General features: G+C 28.9%; 1 protein-coding gene across 2 annotated transcripts in view; it reads left to right on the forward strand.

Moving 5' to 3' along the window:
• LOC111639281 (potassium voltage-gated channel protein Shaker-like) overlaps positions 1-20041 on the forward strand; it is a 135552-nt gene extending 115511 nt beyond the window's left edge. For both annotated transcript variants that reach the window (XM_023385115.1, XM_023385123.1), the window contains exon 3: positions 18040-20041. The gene's annotated coding sequence lies outside the window, so the exon portion shown is untranslated. The remainder of the gene's footprint in view (positions 1-18039) is intronic.
• The last annotated feature ends 170 nt before the right edge of the window (positions 20042-20211 follow it).

Raw genomic sequence — 20211 nt, forward strand, 5'->3', positions numbered from 1 at the left:
CTTGCTATGGATGTCTGCCTAGTTCAGTTCAGCCACATTCCGCTACAGTTCGCCTTTATTATCAGTTCGAAATGGGGTGGTTCCATAATACCCGCAGTGTTCCATAATACCACCTTCTCCTCTACTGTATTCTGCTGTTTCATTCAGCATACCGAATGCAAAGTGCAAAGTGCTGTAGAAACTTTATATCACATTTCCGGCTATGGGTTCCTGATATCAAAACGTTCAAAATTTCATCCTTTACAATCCCCCAAATTTTTAAAACGTCATTCTGATACACCCTGTATACTTAATTATATCAGAATGCTATAAAAATCATATAACAGCATCCTCAATAAAGTACAGTATAGATATTTTAAGAAGATTAATTGAATATTCTCCATTTAGAAGCCAATAATGCATGAGATGTAATATAAAGTTTAAAAATATTTAATTTTGAATATCATTATTAAATATTATCACTAAGAATTAAAGAATATAAAACTGTTAATTATTATCTGTTCCGCATTTTTCCCAGTTGACTTTAGAAGTACTCATTTTGGGAAAAATCTCCAATCTGGCAACCTTCACACCTCTAGAAAATAAGCAGACTAGACCCTGAACATGTTCGAATGTTTCTTTTAGTAAATAAAAATCTACAGTTGGTGAGAATGAGACTAATCATTGATTAATATATTGCAGTTAAGATAACAATACACAAAAAGAAGGTGCTGTAAAACTTAAAGTTAAAATAAAAAGTTTTATTTCTTAGAATTTAGTAATATTTTTTTACTTTTTGTTTTGTTTTATCAATTTATTAATATCCACTGTACTTGTAGAAAGAAATAAAACAAGTTTAAAAAATAAATATTAAATAAAATTATTTAACTAATAACTTACATAAGGTTAAGTTCACTAAGTATTCGAGGTATTCGTGGTATTCGAGCTATTCGAGATCTGGTTAAATTCGAATTCGAGAAAAATGATATTCGTACACCTCTATAAAAATTATCTTGAGTAATTATTGTCTGTTTTATTTATATAATCAAAGTACAGTAGAGCCTCGATTATCCGACCCCCGATTAACCGTCACCTCGGTTAACCGACCGTCCTAGTCGGCAAATTTCAAATGTCCGCTAGTGATGTGGCACTACAATATTTGGCTATGTCTTGGCTACTTTAATAGTATTTTTACGTGTTTTAGCTGGCAACTCTCATTCGACCATGAAAGGGAGCCAGTATTTAAACGTGTCTTAATTTTCTAATTTTTAACGATACAATAGCGACGATTATTATTTTAAAAAATTTTTGTTAGGCTTAACATCGATGAAAATTCAACGCGAAGTAGGTTAATAGCGATATACTAATATACTAATTACATGGGATATAATAATATACTACACTAATAATGGATTTTTTCATACTTTTCGGTTATCCGACTTTTCAATTATCCGACCAACCCCAGTCCCCAATTGAGTCGGATAATCGAGGCTATACTGTATTATAAATTGTAGGCCTACCCAGTACAAATAAGATATGAAATAACAACTTTAATTAGCATTAGGCAATGATTACGTTTGTATTTCTTCATGTATTTATTTTGTAATGTGTATGTTGTATATTGTGATGTTTTGTAGAAACATTTGTAAAGGAGGATGTAAACGTTCATCAAGTCCTTCATGTTTAAAATTATTCTATTCATGAGAGAATTACCGGATTTGGCTTTAATCAATAAAATATAGTATTATCACTAAAGTAAAAAAAAATATGTCGTAAATAGATAGGAGGGAAAAAGTGTAGACACAAGATAAATTTCTGAAAAGATTTTCCCAAAATAGAAATGTAATTCTCTATTGATCTCAAATATCTGAAATTTTAATGGAAAGAGTGAGAGGATTTTCGAAATAATTACTTGAGTCCTTCTTGCTTCTGCAGTTTTTCTTTTTACAATAGATATGTGGATTTGTCAAATCGCAAAGAAATCGCTTTTAGTAAAGGAACGTTGATTGCTCATCTTAAACAATAAAGCATCAAACAGCTCTTAAGAACTGAAAAAAGTAAATTTTCAGATAACTGGAATTTAATTTGAACGGAACAGTTAACAGTTCTTTATGATGCATTTCTTATCATGTTATTGATAACATATTTTATAAATGGAATGCTTATAACCATAAACTTCCAAAAGATTCTGTGGAGCATTGGTAAGGACAAGAATCAAAGATGTAAATGTTATTTTTCAAAATTATTTTCCTTGTGTCTTAAAATCAAAGTGATGCCTCTCTTCTAAAACTTTGTAAACAAGCATTTGTATTACAAATATTACACTGTTTACACAAAATTCATTTATAATTTGTTATTAGATTATAGACTACAATATAAAATTAAATTGCTGCTTTAATCTGAAAATAACCTCGACCTTGCATTCGATCAATGTTTTTGAAACGAAATGAAAAAAAATAAAATAAAATAAAAAAATTCTGAAAGAGAGGCGACTACTAATGACAATTACAGAAAGATCTGATGAATATCTTTCTGCAATCTTCTAATCCGCTGCATCTTGTAATAACAAAATTTGATGAAAATGATTAGGTATTTCTTTGGAATTTGTTGGAAATGAAATCTGGTAATTTCTCGTTACCTATTTGTACAATAAAAATATTTTAATAAAATTTAAAATAAAAATCTTTCATTATACTTTTGACTTATAAAAACGCAAAATTTATATAAAATAGACAAATTTATATAAAATAATCTGCTAATTTATTATTACATTTAAAAGCAGATACTTAAAAATAATGATAATATTGGATCCTGTATTGGATCGTATGTTTTATTTATAGAAATGTCTAAAAATTTTAGTGTTTAAAAAGTTTTCTTCAAAAAAATAGAAAAATATTTCTCTAACTGAATTACAACTTTAGGAAAAGGATATAAAACTGTTGGTTCCCATGATATAAGCGGGGGAAAAAGATGTTTTGAATTATTTCCTTTCCTTTTATAAAGTTTAAAACATTTATATGCTTTCAAAGAGTATCGCTAACACTTTAAATTTCTTATACGAGCTTATTAATTCAAAAACAGAAAAAATTACTATATCATCATTTTAAATTATTTGTTATTGAATGTAAAAGTGAACAAAAAGAAAAAAACTGTATTATAGTGTGTTTTAACAATTACAATATTTTTGCAGTTTTATCAAATTGTTTACTAAAGAAAAGTGATGAAAATATGCATCAAGGAGACGGATATAAAATCATTTGTGCCAACATTATAAATACAATATATATTAAGTTTGTACTGTTTCTGTATACAGAATGCTAAAATTTCAAAGCGTAGATCACTTATATTAATGTGATATATTTTACCAACATATGATATTACAAATTTCAAAACAGTTATTAGCTGATTTTTTTCATTATTGAAAAAATTATATGATGGAAATATTAAAAATATTGGAGTAAACTAAATTTTTAAAAATTATTTTAAAAATTTTATATTATTATCATAAAATGGCAAGAAACTTCATTTTGAGGATAGAGATGAGTTTTGTAAAAATTTCAAATGCTAATAACGATTAAAATCTAAATTAAGTCCGATCCTCTCTATCTCACTACCCATTAGACCTTTAACCACTAAAATTTAATAGTATCAATCCCACTAATACACAAACCTCCCTGCAAAATTTTCAGAAATTTTCGACAAAAGGCACAGAAGTTATTAAGCTTTAAAGTGGATGAACAAAATCATGTCCCCCACACACATACTAACATCTATACATACAGAAAAAACCCCATATTTTTGCATTTCTCAACATTTCAAGGTCTGAACATTTCAAGGAGTCCAAAAATTTCATTCTGAGTCCAAAAATGTAAAAATCTTGGAGGCATTTTTTTTCACCAATCACCTCATTTTCCGTCTTATATATAATAGCCTAGNAGAAAAAATCTGTAATTTTTCCAAGGGGAACTTTTCTAAATAAGAATTTTGGATTGCTAAATCATTAATCAAGCTTCTTTATTTAATCACAAAATTGTGGTCAAAATTCTGTCACTACCGTTAATAAGTAAATTTCATATTATAATTAACTTTTGTGATAACTGTGTGAGAGCAATTGTAGAAATTTCCATATTCCTTGGAATTATATTACAGATAGATTAAAATATAATAAATTTGAAAAGGTGTAATATAAAGCATATACTTATTTTTTTCTATGAATTTTAACAATGTTAAATTAAAATTGCCTAAGCTATTCGAATAATATTTACGTATCAAAAGTAAAACAATTTTCAATTATTTCATATATTATTTAATTATTGATATTTAAATTGAATAATATTTGGTGTAAAATTATAAACTGAATGTTAATCTAAGAAAAATCTGGAAAGTGAAATATATGCAATTATATCCAAAAGACCTTTCAAAATATTTTAGGCCTATTTGAATATTTCTTAAACATATTAAATATGTGAAATAATTTAACTAGTCGTTTTACTTATAATTTTAGGTTTACCGAAACTTTTAAATTATTTATAATTTCAGAAACATAATTTGAAAATGTACAAGCTAAACGTAACATTTAGATGTTAAAATTTCCAACTTTTTAGGCTGTTTTAAATAAAACTTTTTTTAAATCGTAAACTTAGAATAAATCGTAAATAAGTAATTGCCAGAGTTACGACAGAAGGCTGATTTATATGGAAATATCGATAATATTAGCATATTGTTAAACTAACAGGTTTCCATCACAATCACTCCACAAATATATCAGAACCGCCATCGCAATTCATGATTGTTATCGTTCTCAATAAGAATCATTTTCATCTCAAACAACTATAAATACGAAATTACTTAGAAAGGCGTTTATTTAAATATATATCTACTACTATCGATACATTACGGCGAACTTTAAAAACTACGGCGAACTTTTAAATTAAATTGTGCTGTAGGTACTTGAAATTCTCAATTAAATCTTCAAAGCAGGAGAGAAATAATGGCGGTACTTCCTGTTTACTTGAGTTATGTTTAGCTTGTATAATTGGTAGAATATAGATCATAAAACTTCGATTCTAATTGCTTTGTATGATATTTTTCGGTGCTTATTCCTTTAAGTATATAAATATAGATGCAGATGTTAACATTATCGAAGATGTACAAAACAAAATATATTATAATGCTATTTCGCACAATGCGTCAACAAGCTATTCGTTTGAAACTATAACAAGCTCTTTAACATATCTGAGAGAGAGCAAGCGATTAATAAGAAAATGAAAAGTTTATTCACTCGTGAATAAATTTTCTAAAGTAATATTTAACGTTCTATATGGTAAATATCAAACTTGAGTAGAGTTACGTTTCTTATACTAAAATCAAGTTATAATGTAATTCTTACATGTGTAGAAACAATTCGTTTTCTTTCCGTTAAAAACAATTTCGGGAATAATTCAAACTATAGTTAGATATTTTCATTATATAAATTAAAAAGTTAGAAATTGTAATATTGAAACTTATTTTTAACTTTTATCATTATATTTTATATCTAAAGTTTCCAATGGTAAATAGCGTATAAAAAGAAGTTTATAAGTTTAGGATTACATTTGAAGACATTTGATTAAATTATGCTATAATTCAACTCTTCAAAATATCGAAGCGGTTCCAATTCATAACATTACGTAACTACGAAGAACATATAAAATCATTGAAAAAGGCAAATATAATAAACTTCTTACTATAGATAATATTATGTTTAATTTTTCTATTACTAGTCAGTAATTTTAGACTAATTGGAAAGCTAAGTCAATCACGTGAAATTAATTTATTTTCAATTTGATCATTATGTTCAACGGTATAGCAAAGAGGATTCAGAATGTTCCTTATTATATACATACTGTAAATCTATTCTAAGTTAAATAATAAAGTAATATTAATATTATATTTCTTATAATAACAATTTATTAGATTTCTCTCTGGTAAATATAAATTAGTTTCTTAATAAAAAAAAAATAATTACAATAGAGCATCGATTATCCGACTCAATTGGGAACTGGGGTTGGTCGGATAACTGAAAAAACGGATAACCGAAAAATATGAAAATTAAGCCTCGTTTAAATTAAGCCTCGTAAAATTAAGCCTCGTTTAAATACTGGCTCCCTTTCATGGTCGAGCCATGTTGCCAGCTAAAACACGTAAAAATACTATTAAAATAGCCAAGACATAGCCAAATATTGTAGCGCCACATCACTAGCGGACATTTGAATTTGCCGACTAGAACGGTCGGTTAACCGATGTGACGGTTAATCGGGGGTCGGATAATCGATGCTCTACTGTAGTAATCTTTTCAATGTTATTAATTAATTATAAATATCTAAGCTTATTAGAAAGACTATTAATTACGAAATGTATCTTATCCGAATAACTTGTCATTTTTCCTTCCTTTTCTTATGCATTAAAATATCCGTTGTTAAGACTAGGATTTTCCTTTAAGATGTCTTACAGAAGTCTTAAAAGAAAATAAACTTATGAATAACTTACAGAATGTTTATTTGTATAATGCCCAAACGTTTACGTTCCATTAAATCCTCATTTCCCTAATTTATCCATATTTATTATGGATTTTATTCATAGAAGAAAATTGCAATACAAGCTACCGTATATGTATAATTAAATAGCATTTCTGAAACTTCTGAAAGCTTAAAATTAGTGCATTGTATATATGAAAAATAATAATGTCAGTAAAGATGAAAATCTAATACTTTTGATGTTTAAGTAACCTAATAAAACCATTAAAATATTCCGAGGAGGTGAATAAATACATCAAATAAAAATATTATACTTTAGCAAAAATTAATAAATTTTCTTTTTAAATTCCTCGAAATTAATTAAATCATTCATAATTTATAACTTTTGATTTAACATAACCGTTTATTTTTTAAACATATTTTTGAAATGGAATAGTAAGCCTATATTAAATACGGGAAATTATAAAAGCAAGTATTAATATGCTAAAATGTTGACATGAAAATTAATTGTATTTTAGCTTATTTAGAAAGTAGCAAGAAAGCATTCCAGTAATGCTCTCAACAAAGAATCTGTCATGCTATACAAAAAGTAATTATCATAATGATATTCTATTTTCAGCATTGCCAATGTAGCATGTCTGCGTCTGGATGTAAATAACATCAAATTCACATATCAATGTAGACATCATGATGCTTAACAAATTGATTCCCAGTTTCAATTTTTTTTCGCTAATGACTTAATTAATTAAAAACACATATCTCATGTTGCAATCCATAAAAATAATTTAAATTATATAATACTTTTGCCAAATAGCCTAGTATATTTTGACGGCAGATAGCCCAAGCGGTTAAGCGTATTAAGTAAGCCAGAGTGGTGTTAAACCTCTAGAAAATCCAGAATTGAACGTAAGCGGATTCAGGGATTTTTCATGGACAGTCAGTGCTGGATATGTCAGGCCCTGTCCCTCACTACCCAGTCACCTCCATTGAGAGTCTGGTAGAACCCACAATGGATATGGAAAAGAGACTCTCTTAATGACTAAAGGCAAAGAGTTAAAAATTAAAAAATGTAAAGAAATAGGAAATTTCTCTATTATTTACAGCTGAAAACCCAGTGAACTGCAGTGAAGTTAACAATAGAGAAACTGCGGCCGAAGTTTTTATCTCTAAAATGTAAACTTCGAAAGTCTAACGCCGCCATCTTAGAAGCCTGGAAGTTTGACAATGACGTTTAGAACGTCGAGCACGGCGAGTAGAAGTTTTTCTGTTTTGGGTTAAAATTGGGACATTGCTTGGAGTTCAGACGTCAGCCGTGTACTTCTGCTTGTCGTGCAAGTTTGAAATTTCGACTTGGGCCCCATCCTCTCTAATTAAAAAAAGTTCCAGCAACGAGTTGTATAACTTTCCCGGCAAAAAGTTTAAAATTGTGGTGGCGCCATCTGTTATGCTATTCTATTTTTAAAAATTTTATATTATTATCATAAAATGGCAAGAAACTTCATTTTGAGGATAGAGATGAGTTTTGTAAAAATTTCAAATGCTAATAACGATTAAAATCTAAATTAAGTCCGATCCTCTCTATCTCACTACCCATTAGACCTTTAACCACTAAAATTTAATAGTATCAATCCCACTAATACACAAACCTCCCTGCAAAATTTTCAGAAATTTTCGACAAAAGGCACAGAAGTTATTAAGCTTTAAAGTGGATGAACAAAATCATGTCCCCCACACACATACTAACATCTATACATACAGAAAAAACCCCATATTTTTGCATTTCTCAACATTTCAAGGTCTGAACATTTCAAGGAGTCCAAAAATTTCATTCTGAGTCCAAAAATGTAAAAATCTTGGAGGCATTTTTTTTCACCAATCACCTCATTTTCCGTCTTATATATAATAGCCTAGAAAGTAATATAAATAAATTGTAAATTTCACTATTATATACTGCTAAAAACTCAGTGAAGTTCTCAATTGCAAATTATCAATTTTGGATGTTGCTGAATCACACTGAAAAGGTTAAAGGCACTTTGTCGCAAATATCGGTAATACATATTATTCCTCTTATATGGTGAATAGTAGAGGAATTGCCATTCTTTTTGCTGAAAAAATCAAGTAATCTAAAATTGAACATTATCCAATTAATTAAAAAGAGCAACAAAAAATATTTGAATATAATATATAAAGCATCCAAACCAGTTAGCAGGCGATGAAACAAAATATTTCTATAATAAAGAATACAAGATACAACAATAAATATTATTTTAAAAAAATATTACAATAATTCACGAAAATTTTAATGATGAAGCTGAAAAAACAGATGACGTCATCTTTTACTACAATGGGCAAAGTCTGCTTTAAAGATAAAAATAAAAAGTAAAAGACTCTTTTCAGAAAATGACTTTAATCTTAAGATCAGCTTCTATAAATAAAATATTAAAAGACTAGATGTTGGAAATCTCTAAAAAACAGAATTAGAAATAAAAGAAACTCTTTTTTCAATCCAATCTACAATAAATGGAAATCAAACTATAAAAAAATAATGTTGAAAATGGTTCAGATCATTTATTATTGTGTCCGTAATAAAAATTAAATTTTGGTCCTAAAAATTATAAAGTTTCATCTATTCCAAGAGTCGAATTAAGAAATGCAACACAATCAATTAATAATAAATTTGATATCTCTTAGAAGAAATCTCTTCTAATGAATTATATGAAGAAATTCTGAAAATTCTAATATCAACTGCAAAAGATGTATCTGAAAACACATTTAGTTTTTATGATAGCATTAGAATCAATTAATATTCAATGGATCAATCTAATATTAAACTTGATCAACGAAAGAAAAGAACTAGATGTTTCTGGACTTTCGAAGTTAGTAATTTGAAATCTTATAAAATAGAATATGAAATCCTAGATAAAACGTTAAAACATATGAACAAATCAAAACAAATAATTTTCTTCCTTTCATCTGCAAAAATAATAATGCTGATAATAACAACAGAAAAAACAAAAGATTATTTTAAAAATTAACCTAATGGATGAAAACTTCAAAACAACAGAGATATAGGTCGCAATAGATAAAATGCTACAATATTGCAACATAATTTAAAAGCATAATTTAAAGACTTACTAACAGACTTAAATAATAAGGAAAATTCTAACTTTAATATTTATCAATAGGCCTGAACCAGAGGTTAAGAAAGAAATACTGAAGGATGGACACAACTAGTCCCGTAGTAACTTTTGCCTGAATCGAAATTTTAAAATATCTCTCAAAATGAAATAAAATGTAAACAGATATTAAAAATTTAAATATATATATTTTTATCTTTATTTTTCTATATTTCAACATCCTAATGTTATGAAAAATGCCCACAATATTAACATTTTGTAGTATTTTCCGTTTTATTGATATTAAACCGCAAACGTTTTCACTAAAATAAAGCTCACCTAATTAAATAAAACAGCAATTCCTTATCTTCTTATATATATATATTATACACTGGTGTGAAAATCCGAACAAACTGATTGGCAGATGACCGTACGTGTAATCGCAAACTACTACTGTATAAATTCAGATTTGAATCCAGTCCTTACTCTCATAATTTATTATGACTAGTCTGAATTCAGAAAGTAGGGCATCATCCTCCATTCTTTACCCATTCTTGCCGGCCGTGTTATAGATCTAGTCCAACTCACAGAGAACGAAATTGTAACAACTAAGAAGCTTTTGATGTGTTGATGCTTTGCGTTGACAAATCATCAACCAAATAAATTGATTCAATCAATCATATTGAAAGCTTTCAAGGCGTCCTTTTATTTCATTTTTGATATTAATTTTCTTTATTACTAGGAAAAAATGCTTACGTTTGCCTGAATTATATCCAGACAATGAAGACAAATTATATAATAAAAATAAAATTATAAAATAGTATAATAAAATTATATCCATTGAAGAATTTGTATTTATGCAACTTCAATGACTTCCTTTATTACATTGATCGAATATACAATACAGTAAACATCATTGAATAATAATGATAAAACTTTTTGAGGTATAAGATCCTGGATATCATTGTTTTTTTTAGTTGTTTTGTGTCCTAGGCAGTCGGCTGTTTGGTACTACTATATTGGACTCAGATAATTGAAAAAAGACTGAAATAAAACTCTTGTGTAAAAAGTAGATCAGTAGTAGATTACACAAACATCTATGATAAAATATGGAAATTGGTTCGTTGTCGTATGATTGATTAAACTCTAATCTTATTCATTTCATATGTAAATAATGGAATAATTGTCGCAGAATTAATTATAGCGAAATTAATTATAGCGAAATTAATTTTCTTGCCAATAAAATCATAACGAGTAAAATATGTAAAAATAATTGTAAATATTCATGACAGGTCAAACTGCACAACAAAAATCTGGTTTTATTAAAGTGAAAAATTTATTAAAGGCCACATTTTAGATATTAGACAAATAATTAAAAAAAAACACTGGAGGAAACAGAATATTCAATTTCTCTTTCTACATTTGCTTTTTAATAATTTGAAAGCATTAGATGGAATATAATTTAGAATATTCTGATAAACAGGCATTCTCAATAATGCTGTTATGCTAATTAAGAGACTGTATCGTAACATTTCTACAATAAAAATATAAAGAAGAAATGTATCATAGTTCTTCAAAATTAAACAAATAAATTGGACGCGTTTGACTGTTTTACTCGATTCCAATTTAATACAGAATATATATTAAAACAGTGTACAGTGTTTACTTACCACATTTTGTATTACTTTTTGAACAATATTAAATTTCAACTACTGATATGCAAAGAACTTGGAAGAATTAGCAATTACAGTATAAGCAGAAATCTAGAACAAACATGCTGATTGGTTTATTAATCAGTAAATTAGAGAATCTAAATTAATGTCGATTGCTAAGCATTTCAATCTCGAATAACCTAAATTTCAAATGGAATTGAAGTAGTTTCGGATATCTCATTTGACATTTTAGTAATAATGACAATTGCAAAACAATAAAAATAACAAAATAAAAAAGACTAAAAAATTAATTCTGATAATCTACATAAGACCCGAAAAGGACTTATTAGAAAGACTTTACTAAAGGAACTAAAAATAATGAAACAAAAACGGTATTTTCAATTGTATTATAAATTTTAAAAAACTTGTAAAATAACAAAAACATTAAACTTGTTTGGTATACAGTGTTAAAGTTGGAGAAGAGTATTTAAAATTCCTTAGACAACAAAATGCACAAATATAGCCATTATAAAAGTTATGAGAACAATTATCCAGATTTCAAATCAAGCAAATACAGGGTGTTCGGAAATTCCCGTTACAAACTTCTAGGATTTGTAGAGGAGAGTAAGTGCATAATATTTTGATTAGGAACCCATATCCGGAAACGTACCGTTTCCGTTCTACGACGGTTTCAATTCAGATGTTTAACTCTTTCACTTCTCTAAAAACAACATAACACCCAAATTAAAGAAACAACTCAAAAACATTTTCAAGAAAATCAAAACACACACAAAACACAAACGTCACAACAACACATTACAGAATACATCGATACACTAAAACAGAAACTCGCAGCCAAAGCACGTAGACTCAAACGATATAAAACATGTACACTACGAAAACAACAAAATAAATTATTCACAAAGAATGAAAAATTTTTCTACAGACAAATCAGTACCAAAACAAACACTGATACACAGCACAGTGGCACAGCACAACTCACAACTTATTGGTCTTCTCTTTGGTCCAATGCTGTTACACACAATGCTGATGCAGGCTGGATCAAGGAGGAGAACAGAAACTTGCATAACATACCAAGTATGCCCTGTGCTGAAATAAACATACACGACATTCGCTACGCTGTTAACAGAACACACAACTGGAAGACACCTGGTGTAGACAACATTCACAATTTCTGGTACAAAAAGTTTACATCACTGCACCAGGAACTAGCTAAACATCTAACACACATCATCATCAATCCACAAGACATGCCAAAATTTCTTACTCAGGGCATCACCTACATGAAACCTAAAAACAACAAAACCACAGACCCCACACAATACAGACCAATTACATGTCTTCCAACACTCTACAAATTATTGACATCCTGTATCACAAACAAAATATACAAACATGTTGAAGAACACGACATTCTTACAGAACAACAAAAAGGTTGCCGTAGAAATCACAGGGGATGCAAAGAACAGTTACTCATAGATTCAGTCATTCTACGGCAAGCACACAAACAACACAGAAACATACACATGGCATATATAGACTACAGAAAAGCATTCGACAGTGTTCCACACAGTTGGCTGCTACATATTCTACACATGTACAAAATACATCCATCACTCATTGCATTCTTCGAAAACACTATGCAGCACTGGAGAACAACACTACATCTCAGGGTTAGTAACACTTCCATACAAACAAACGAAATATTCATTAGGCGAGGAATTTTTCAAGGAGATTCCTTGAGTCCTCTCTGGTTCTGCCTAGCCCTGAATCCATTATCCAACATGTTAAACAACACGCAATACGGCTACAATATCAGACACGAAAAAACAACACAGTTTACACTCTCACATCTCATGTACATGGACGACATAAAACTTTATGCATCCACACAAAAACAACTTCATCAACTCCTACAAATCACACATTCATACACTAAGGACATACAAATGGAGTTTGGCCTAGACAAATGCAAAAAACTTCACATAGAAAAAGGAATCCTGAAGAAAGAAGATTTTGCACTTGGAAATGGAGACGTTATTGAATCCATGGAAGAGGGCGAGTTCTACAAGTACTTAGGATTCCAACAGGCCAAACTAACAGAACATACACAAATAAAGCAACGATTAATTAAAGAATACCAAAGTAGGTTAAACGCTATACTTAGAACACAGTTAAATGCAAAACACACAGTTAAAGCAATAAACACATATGTCATCCCAGTACTCACATACTCTTTTGGAGTTATACATTGGACTCACACAGATCTCGAGCAACTCCAAAGGAAAACAAGAACAACACTTACTAAGCATAAACAACATCATCCTAAATCCGCCACAGAAAGATTAACCCTTCCACGTAAAGAAGGCGGACGTGGCCTGATTGACATAGTTAACCTTCACTACAAACAAATACAGTCACTGCGAGAGTTTTTCTACAAGAAACAAGAAACATCACAGTTACATAAAGCAGTAACTCTAGCAGACTCAAATAACACACCATTAAACTTACACTCACATCATACAGACATGACACAACACATAAAAAGCATAGACACCATCAAGCAATCGTGGGCTCGAAAGGCACTCCATGGCAGGCATCCTTATGACCTGGCCCAGGATTTTGTTGACAAAACTGCGTCAAACAGCTGGTTAGATCGGGGATGCCTCTTTGGGGAGACGGAAGGATTCATGATTGCCATACAGGATCAGGTCATAAATACTAAAAACTACAGAAAACACATACTCAAAGATACAACACTCACAAATGACACATGCAGAAAATGTCACATCATGCCAGAAACTATACAACACATCACTTCTGGTTGCAAGCTCTTGGCACAGACAGATTACTTACATAGACACAATCAAGTAGCAAATATAATACACCAAGAGCTTGCAAAGAAACACAAATTGGCAGACATCCACGAACCATACTACAAGTATATTCCACAGACAGTATTGGAAAACAACACGCACAAAATGTACTACGACAGAGCCATAATCACAGATAAAACAATTTACCACAACAGACCAGACATACACTCATTGACAAACACAATAAAATCACATACATTATAGACATAGCCATTCCAAACACTCACAATGTACAAAACACCATGCACTGAAAAAATTAGCAAGTACACAGAACTCGCCCAGGAAATAAGGCATCTGTGGAGGATGGAAAGGGTGCTTATTGTACCTGTCGTTCTCTCCTGTACAGGTGTGATACCCCACACACTACACAAAAAGCCTGGGCACATTACAATTGAATAGAAATACATACATCACACTACAGAAGGCCACTATACTGAATACATGCCACATTGTTAGGAAATTCCTGAATACAGACACTGACACACTTATTTAATTTTAGTTTTTTGTTGCTATGCCTTGACTCTGGTCCGGCCTAGTACTCAGCCACCGGTGTCAACCGATATACTCGGTTGACACCGGTATAACCCACTAAACACAATAATATTAATAATAATAATAATTCTTATGCCTGTTTGCCTAATTCAGTTGCATAATAAAACTTGAATTATTTCAACATATAGTTAACAATTATTCGGATACTCTGACGGCCCAGAGTATCCGAATAATTGGTAGTTGGTAATAGATTTGTGCCTGGTCAACAGGCTGGCCATGTAAAGTTTTCTCGTGTCTTAATACCTAAATATGAGCCAGTTTCTCACAGAAAGTCGAATAATTGGTTATTTTACCCCAGCAATCCCATATTCCGACGTTAATTTTCTGCCAAAATAGCATTTAAATAAGATATATTAATACATATACACGTATATTCATTTAAGATACATTCTCGATTAATAGGAAAGAACGTAAGCCACTAAACCATAATGTCAACGTAATATCATTTACAAAGTGATATTTGTAAATACAGATATTAGTATTTCTAGTAATTCACAACGAAGAAGCACCTTTTAGGGTTTTATAACTTTTAGTAACTATTTATTGATAAATAAAATAATTTCATCTTACCTTCAAATATTTTAAATTCAGAAATATAATATATAAAAATTATTTAGTATCATTGTTTCATTATCTTGATCGATGTGCTTTTATTATAAATGTGATTATTATAATTCATCTTTCTTTGAATTATAATATTATAATTCAAAGAAAGATGAATTATTATTCATCTTTCTTTGTGAAGATTATTATGGCACTGTTTAAATATCATTTATTAATTCATTAGTATTATAATTGTTTGTTTAATTTTAGTCATTTAATATCATATTTACTTATTATAATTACTTATAAATACTGTAGCATATATATTTTTACGCTTGAATTCGCTATAACGATTGTATGCTTAAAGATTTAAGAGCAAATATGTTTGAAATTTTTTATTCTATGCACAGAAATGAGAATGAGATCAATAACTTAAATTAGTAAAATAGAAAAAAACTCTCTCCACAACTATGTTATGAAGAATTTCTATATTTTTGTCATAAAAAAAATTCTATTAGCCGCTAAATAAATAAGGCATTACAAATTACTTTAACCAAGTCTTTTATTGCAAATTTCGAATAGCATTTTTATTATTTTGCGATATACAGATTGGCATGTAATGATACGAATAAGCTAAATAAAACGGTGAATAACTTGCAAAATGACTATGCTTATTAACTTCTAAAACAGTTTTCAAAACCGATAGGCCATGCGGATAATCTATTGGGTTGTTCGGAAAGTAAGTTCGTTTTTTTTCAGTGGAAAAAAACGCGATATTTTTATAATAAATAAATATTTTGTTGAATTATTTATCGACCATTTTGTTGAAATATTTGTTGTCATCGTTTCTGGTAATAGCACGATTTCACATTCATAAAAGTTTTGATCGTTGCTTACAAAAAACCGATCCAACTGATTTTTGACATTGTCATTTCAAGTAAATGTCTTACAGTTAAAAAAAATTTGTATAGACCGGAACAAGTAATAATCTGAGTGTGCTCGATCTGGCGAATATGGTTGGTGTGATAGCACGTCCCATCTAAGTTATAACAGTTTCTGACGAGTTACCAAACTTGTGTGAAATTTGACATTATCGTGGTAAAACACTACACCTGTTTTGTTGATCAATTCTGGCCGCCTTTTCTGTTTGATGATATTACTCAATTTGTTTACTCGATTGCAGTACACTTTCGAATCAATTGTTAAATTGTCTGGTAAAAGCTCCAAAAAAAATTTCCTTAATATCCCACCAAATAGAGCATTTCTCTTTAAGAACTCGTGGAATTCATATATCGAGCTTTGAAACGAAACCAATTTGTTTCAAGTACTCATAAACAGTTCAATTTGACAAATTTAATCTCTTAGTGATTTCACGTGTTGTTATTCCGCAGTTTGCTTCAATCGGTACTTTTATTTTGTTTTCATTGGCTTCAATTGGCCATCCATAACGTGGTGCATCTTCAATACTGAAATTGCGAGAACGAAATTTTGTAAACCAGTTTTGGCACTGTCGTTCTGTCAACACATCTCCACCATACATGTCACACGATTTTTTTCTTGCTTGAACGGCATTTTTATTTTTTTGGTAATAAAAAAGCAAAATATGCCGAAGATGCTGCTTTCGATCTTCCATATTTGATGGGACACAAAAAATAAACAATTGCACGAAATCAAACAAAATTTTTTACAAATAAGCCATAAAATGCTAGCTGTCAAAATATATAATGATAATACGGTTTAGAACGAAAATGGCGGGAAAAATACCACTAATCCGTCTAGTGGTAAAAAAAACGAACTTACTTTCCGAACAACCCAATATTAATACATCATTCTTTCTCAATCTTTTTTCTCATCGTAGATCAGTAAAATTATGGATAATGTTTCGAAGACCAGTAATTATATGCGACTATTAATTATACTTATTTATTACGCTTATATATGCTTATCTAAAGTTACTGTACATAAAAAAGTATGTACAGAAACTCTAGATTACTATTTACATGTCACCCGTAATCAAATGCGTCAGCATTAATATGGCCAAATATTTTTTCTGCGGACCGGTGAAAATTTTTCCGAACTGACACTAGTCCATGGATGGGCGGTTGAGAAACACTAATCTACATGGATCTTCTATACTGATTTCTATGCTATAAGCCAAATTGTATCAAATACATCGTGTTACATTTTCAAGAGTGAAATTTCTTTATGATAAGAATATTTAATGTTATTTTTGCCGTGAGTAGCTGTAGTGAGGAAAAGGTAGAGTTTTCTAACCAACAAAATTTTACCATAGTATCATGTTATCTTTGTATTATTTCTAAATCCTAATTGTAAATTTATAACTTTCAAATTATATAGGTATTTTCAAAAAATTTGGTAAACCAAAAATATCTGGTGATCTTGCAAAAATAAAACAATAGCCGTAGCAAATATAATAAATTTTATCTATAATTTTAAATCGCAATATTTATCTATAATAGATAACATGTACAGTATATATTAAGATGTATAGTACGATATAAATGTTAATGTTAATATGCTTAAAATTAAATAATTTTAAATGTAAATCATGTTTTAGATTCATGTGATTTTATATAAATTCAATTTTAGTGTTTAAACTGTAATTAAATAATTTTAAATGTAAATCATGTTTTAGATTCATATGATTTTATATAAATTCAATTTTAGTGTTTAAACTGTAATTAAAATGTTGTTAAAATATTGCGTTATTTAAAAATTAAATTATTACTTTTTATGAAATTAGAACTTTAACAAAATTTTCCAGATATCAGTTGAAACCATATTGGTTTCGATTCAATTACTTGATATATGGGGCGGGTATTAAAACACAGTTTCTCTATTTTCTACTCACCTATCATCTCTACTTATTCATATTTTTCATGAGCAAATTTCACAAATATAGTGAATTTATTTGAAGTCTCGTATTAAGCATAAAAAGCAAATATGCTAAGAAATGGGCATTTCAAAAAATAATAATAATAAATAAATAAATTAAGTTGGCTTCAAAACTTATAAATCCGAGAGTTTATAAAACTCTTATTACAAAATCCAACTTTAAATATTTCCACGTAGCTTTTGTGCACAAATGTTATCATATTAAATTAATCGAAATTTTTGATTTACTTCTTAAGAAGCATTATGCATACTTCTAATATGCCTATTCTAGTAACTTTGTAAAGTGTAGTAATCTCTACGGAATGAACAAATTAAACAAAATTAGAATTATTAATGTGAATTTCCGCCACAAATTTAGACTTTTTCAGCCAAACTGTCCCCATTTGATGTATCTATAGTTTATCTTCTAAATCCTTTACTCATCCAAACATTAATAACAACCTTTTATAATAAGGGAGGGATAAATTATAGTTTGAAACCATAATTAATTTAAAATTATATGGAATATTATTCCTAAGAAACCTGTACAAAATCGAAACCGCCATTTGTTTGCTCCTAAGTTATGAAATTTGCTATGTAAACATAGCGATTTCTGATTAAGTGCTCTTATTGAAATCTATGTTATTAAGCAGGAAAATAGAAGGCAATGAAGAACTATTGATGAAGAATGTACTGTACATGTAACGTTGAAAAATGAACAAGGTGTCCAGGGAATAAGATTGGCGAGCTTATTAATGATGACTTCAATGTGTTCTTATTAATTGTGCATATCATGGTCTTCAGTTGATGTAGTGCTGTCTGTTTCTCGCCATTCTGATCTATAAAATTAAACTGTTTTCATAGTGGAAAATTTAAAAACGCCTAAAATTTTCCCTTATATAAAATACTCATATTTTGCGACCAAAATATCTGAAGTGCAATTAAATTGCTATATGGTTATGATATGCTTGATTTTTCATTGTAATATAACTATTGCTATAGAATACACAAAATGGAGGTTTCATCATCAGGAAATTTAGTATGTAATCATATATTAGTGTTTAGCAGTTATGAAAAAGGAAGTAGTTTAAAATCAGAACAATAGTATAATCAGCAGCTTCTCATTAAATAGATAGAAAGATAGATAAGAAATTTATATTCTAGAGTCTAACATAATATAATGATACTTTTTAATCAATTGCTTGACAAACTAATATACTATATTTTATATTTTTAAGTTTGTCTAAAGAAAGATAAGTACTTTCATAAAAGATCTGTTAGCAGCAATTTTCCCATCAACGTAACCTTCTTTCAGTCTTATAATCAATTTATATGCTTTTTATCTGGCACGCAAAACACGACCATCTGTCCATCCAGCATTAAATAAAAACTTAAATTATAAAATTCGGTGAATAAATTATGCACAATTGGCTATGACTGTACTTGAATGCAAACACTTAAAAAATATACAACATATATAAATGATCAATTCATTACATAATCATTACTTGACAATTTTCAGTATTTAGCATATTTTCATTTTTGTAAACTTATTTAAACAGATAAGATATTAATAAAAGCAATTGTTAAAATTTTTATCATTAATACATTTTTGATATTTGATTTTTATACATTTACATTTTCAATATATATATATCATTAATGTTTTAAGAATACTTAAAAACCTGAAGCGTGCTTATATATCTGTATGATTGTCAGATTAAACGTAAAACTTGTTTAGAAAGTTATTTTCTATTTTTGTAAAATGTAATATAAATGCAAAATAATACAGTATGTAATGATTTTGATCTCATTATTCTTCAAACTATAAATACTCCAAACTCATTAGCTACAAAATCATTAAAGCCTATATTAAACATAATTTCTTATAACTGATACTTCTGAACTTATAAAAACCAATTTAAAAAACAATATGGTATTAGATTTATAAATCATATAAGTTTTAAGACATGAATTTTGGTGTTGTGAATATTTGTTAACAAGGATATTATACTTTAAATTAAATTATTATTATTATTATGCTAATATTTTTAGCTTATTC

Source organism: Centruroides sculpturatus, unplaced genomic scaffold, assembly GCF_000671375.1.
Source record: "Centruroides sculpturatus isolate CEXI.00-Female unplaced genomic scaffold, Cexi_2.0 scaffold1125, whole genome shotgun sequence".
NCBI lineage: Eukaryota > Metazoa > Arthropoda > Arachnida > Scorpiones > Buthidae > Centruroides > Centruroides sculpturatus.